The sequence below is a fragment of the Arvicanthis niloticus genome, chromosome 4 (genome assembly GCF_011762505.2).
Source record: "Arvicanthis niloticus isolate mArvNil1 chromosome 4, mArvNil1.pat.X, whole genome shotgun sequence".
NCBI lineage: Eukaryota > Metazoa > Chordata > Mammalia > Rodentia > Muridae > Arvicanthis > Arvicanthis niloticus.
In genome coordinates this window covers 82,706,999-82,711,856 of record NC_047661.1, presented here as the reverse complement: position 1 = coordinate 82,711,856, position 4,858 = coordinate 82,706,999, and the positions used below count along the sequence as shown (strand labels likewise).

The following is a 4,858-nucleotide window of genomic DNA, read 5'->3' as shown; positions in this document are numbered from 1 at the left end:
TCTTCTAATCTTAGTGTTGGTGTGGTCTGGAGCTGGGGGTGGGGTGGGGGGGAAGGTCTGAGCCTGCTTTTGTAGTGAGGGATCCCAGGGCCCCCCAGGGAATTCTCACTTGGAGTCCTTCTTCTAGGAGCCTTCATGCCTCCCCAAGTTCAGGATATAGTGAGTAGATGGGCCACTAGGAGTGGGCCATAGCTTGGGCCTGTAATCATCTATGGAGCCCTGTCTGTAGGCCATGGGTTACCATGTTTATCACACCCCAAAGGATTAGTGCCCTTAGCATCCTCAAAAACGAAGACAGATCTGAGACTCTTGGTGATGGTGGTATTGGTAATCAGAGTCTGACTTAAGTTGGGCAATGAAACTCAAGGAATTTAAGTTCATTCCGTCTCTTTGGGGTCAAGAGATATCGTCAGAAACATGTATTACCACAAACAGATTACTTTTCTCAACTTCACCCAAATTAGAATCACAGGGGCTGGAGAGATGGCTCAGTGGTTAAGAGCACTGGCTGCTCTTCCAAAGGACCTGAGTTCAATTCCCAGCAACCACATGGTGGCTCACAACCATCTGTAATGGGATCTGATGCAGTCTTCTGATGTCTGAAGACAGTAGTGTGTGTATATATATATCTTTAAAAAAAAAAAAAGCATCCAAATTAGAATCACCTGGAAAATGTGGGTCAGGTTGTGGAATGATTGCTATCTCAGTGACGGACTCTGGCCCCTCCTTCCTTCAGTTAGCCTTGTTGGTGACACACAGAGGATGCCTCTGTCCCCACAGAGCCCAGACCCAGGCTCCTGAGCTTTTTCATGTCTGCTCAGTACTGTTGCTGCCTCTCTCAGGTGCACATGGGCTCTCTAAGTTTCTATGTGGGTTTTGTTTTAGTTTGTTTTGTTCTTTCTTTTTTTGTGATTGGGTTTCTCTGTGCATCCCTGATTGTCCTGGAACTCACTCTATAGACCGGGCTGGTCTCAAACTCAGAGTTTCTCCTGCTTCTGCCTTCCAAGGAACCGTAAGGGAGTCTCTCTCAAAAAATGTAGATGAATCCACTGTCCATTCCACTTGAGAATGTCTCCAGGGCCTCACCTCACTGGCTTTCACCTGTGTTCTCTCCCTACTATTAGAAAAACACACAAGTATAATCACAACTAATATTTGTGATCACTCAATAAACACATTGTGTATAAAGTATTTGTTAACACATTTCACATAGCTCCAACACACCATCTCTTCTTACAGATGAGAAAATTGAAGCTCAGAGAGGGCAAGTCACTTTCTCATGATTGCAGAGCAAGAACAGCGCCAGCACTATGAGTCTGATCTAGACGTTCTGATCACAGATGCCTTCTGTGTCACACCCCATTGAGGGCAGGTGTCCTACTTCTCTGTAGGAGAATCTCAGTCTGGTGTCCCAGTCACAGCAGGAAAATGATTCTATAAAGAGAAATGGTTCATATTCACCCAGTGAGCACACTACCTGGAGCAACAGAGTCATCTATCATTTAGCAACTGTGCCCTGAGCCCCTGCTGGGTGTGCAGCCAGCTCTGTGTAAGTGAGAGCTTCCAGGCCTCCTTCTATCTCCAGGGGATGCAGTCATCTCCCAGTGATTCATCGATGACTGAAATGCAGGCTCTCTTGAGCTCGCTGGTTCATCCTTCCCCAAACCAGGCAGTGGCTGGGGACGGTATAGAGATGATGATAGAGGAGAGGGGGAGGGGGAGGGGGAGGGGGAGGGGGAGGGGGAGGGGGAGGGGGAGGGGGAGGGGGAGGGGGAGGGGGAGGGGGAGAGAAGAAAATTGAGTCAGAGAAGTAGAAAGGAAGAAAGGGGGTAAAAGAAGGAAGGAAGGAAGGACTTGGAGGAAGGGAGAGATAGAACCTCAAGGAAAACAGAAATTTGGCTAATGTTTTCGCACTGGTTATCACTTGCTGTTGTATGGTATTTGTGTCTGATCCTGTTCAGCCACACACAGACCTTCTGTGGTAAATCTATGCATTTTTGTAGGCCCCAGGGCCCCAGGCATGTTAAGTGCATGCTCTACCACTGAGCCATGCGCTCATTCTGCCCAGGCAAAATATTATTACGCCCTTCCTTAAAAATTTTAATGATGGAAACAAAAATATACCTAAAGGCAGTTTCTGGAAAAACCACTTGTTCTTCCCTGTCTTGCATCTTTCCTCAGAGTTGGCCTTGGCCTCCTGCTTTCTGCATGGCCTTGCACTTTAGAGCTCTAAAGGGTCTCTAAGACATCTTTGTTGACGACAGTTTTGTCTGAGGGGACATCTGCAGAGTACATTGTGGGCAAGAGGTGATTGTACTTATACATATTCACAAAGGACTTGATCTTTGGTCTCTTGGTGATTTTCTTCTTGGCTATTGCAGCTGTCACTTTTGGGCGACAGTGGTCAGTTCCGGCCACCAGAGCAAGACTGTAAGCATCTGAGGTGACATCCTGGATGTTCCTCAGGATGACAGCTTTGCATTGGAGTAGCATCCAGCCAGGACCAGCAACACTTTCATGAACTTGCCCATTTCAACAGCAAGCAGCTGGTACCCAACAGAAAGAAAAGAAGGCTCATTTATTATCCCACTTTGCAAAGAAGAAGCTAAGATTTTGGAGATAAAAGATTGTTTAACCTTGGAGTTCACTTAGAACTGAAATCCCTTGAGTTTCATTGCCCAAAAGACTTGAACTTAAGTCAGACTCTGATTACCAATACCACCATCACCAAGAGTCTCAGATCTGTCTTGGTTTTTGAGGATGCTAAGGGCACTAATCCTTTGGGGTTATGATAAGGATTAAACATGGTAACCCATGGCCTACAGACAGGACTCCATAGATGATATCTTGTTTCCAAATTATTAATCTGTTACTGTTACAAAGTATCTGTCAGTGCTGGTTCTGAAGCCAGTCTACATCTAACAAATGTCAGTTGCCTCTTCCCAGTCTCACACATAACTTTCTGAAGGGTTGTGGCCAGTTACTGCCCCAGGTAAGCTGACCTCAGTGTATCAATTTATAATGGGCACACCTCCACAGTGCCTCATTTCTCCACTTAGCTTCTTAAAACTGTCATTAGATGAACCATGGTGTATGTCTTCATGACTCCAAAAGTATCTCCACTTTGAAAAGGGTATTCAGATATCTTTCTTTACACTTTAAGTTTTTTTTTGTGTGTGTGTTTTGCCTGTATGCATGTATGCATGTCTGTGCACCATGTTCATGTAGCACACAGAGACAGGTCTCCTGGGACTGGAGTTACTAATGGTTTTGAGCCATTGTGTGCGTCCTGGGAGTGGAACCAGGGCCCCCGTAAGAGCAGCCATTGCTGAGTCACCTCACTAGCTCCAATATTTATATTGTTAAGAGCTGTTGTTTAAAATACTTGGTTGTCCTCACTTCTAGGGGAAGGCTGTGTGAGTGAGTCATTTGTATTCTAGCCTGCTATCCCAGGGGATGGTATTCCTTCTAATTCTTTTGAAGTTTGAGTACATAATCAATTCTGTATACACAGCAAACTAAGAAGCCTGAACCAAAAAAAAAAAAAAAAAAAAAAAAAAGTGTAGAAGTTTATGTTGAAATTAATCTTAAAGCAAAGTTAATCAACACATAATCATCTTTGTGCTACATGGTGATTAGCTATAAATGAAAGCTATTTGCGTAAATGAAAATAATCAGTAATATTTTGTATAATCAAGCTAAACACTCGCAGAGACTTCTAGGGGTGATCAGCGATTCTGAGTGTGGTGAGTAGCATGGTTATCGCTGCCAGGGTCCCTAATTGCTCATAGAAAGGACTGACCAGAGGCCTTCAGGGGTTTACTGTCTAACGCCTTGTGGTCGTGAGTGCAGTAACTCCCCCACCTCTCCTATGTCTAGTTCTTTCCTCTCCCAACTGTTAGTATTGTTGCAGCATCTTAGCTTTAATTGAAACTACCTCAGGGCCACTGTCTCCGTGCTCAGAGAGTAAACATTAGGGTCTAGGGACTTGAAGACCCCAGCCCAGGCTTCCAAAGGAACAATAAAACTAATCTGAAAAAAAAAATGACTTTAAGATTCATTAGACGTCCTAGTAAAAATGATGGTTTCTAGGGCTAAAGACATGGCTAAGTCATTATGCGCACTTACTGTTCTTCCGAAGATCTCAGGTTTGGTTCCTAGAGGTTTACAACTGCCTGTAACTCTAGTTCCAGAGTACCTGATGCCTCTGGCCTCCAGAGGCACACACACATGTGGTGCACATAAACTCATACAGGCACATACCAGTAGGAAAAAAAAAAAACCCTTTAAGAATCATGGTAGAATAAAAAAAAAAAATGGCTGAAAGCGGGATTGGAGAGACAGATGGCTCAGTGGTTAGGAGTGCTTGCTGCTCTTGCAGAGGACCAGAGTTCAGTTCTCAGCATCCATGCCCGGGGGTTCAAAGCTTCTGGGAACTCCAGCTCCGAGGCATCTGACACTTTCTTGTGGCCTCCGTGGGCATTTGCACGTATCTGTGCTCTTGTGCATGCATACACACAGACAAATACATAGTAAAACAATTTCATTAAGTGGCTGTATGTCCAGAGTGGTGATATTTTGAGAGCATGCTGCCTATTTAAATCCTCAGTAACCTTCGCCTGAGGACTGTGGCGGCTTCCCAGTACACGTTCAAGTTTGTTCGCCTGGCCAGCAGTGAATTGGATCACTAGTCGATCCGTGCTCAAGCTGAGACCATCAGAGTCTTCTTCCTCTACACAGAACTGTGTTCTTGGAGTGTAAGAGCCCTTGTGCGCTATGGAATGAGAACATTTGAACTTGGGTGTTAATTGCTAAAACTGCAGAGAGATGCAGAGATGGGAGTCTGTATTACTTTTCT

At 44.9% G+C, this 4,858-nt stretch overlaps 1 pseudogene; it reads right to left on the bottom strand.

Moving 5' to 3' along the window:
* Positions 1 to 1,321: 1,321 nt before the first annotated feature.
* On the bottom strand, positions 1,322 to 2,531 carry LOC143442176 (large ribosomal subunit protein eL27 pseudogene; annotated as a pseudogene).
* Positions 2,532 to 4,858: the final 2,327 nt, after the last annotated feature.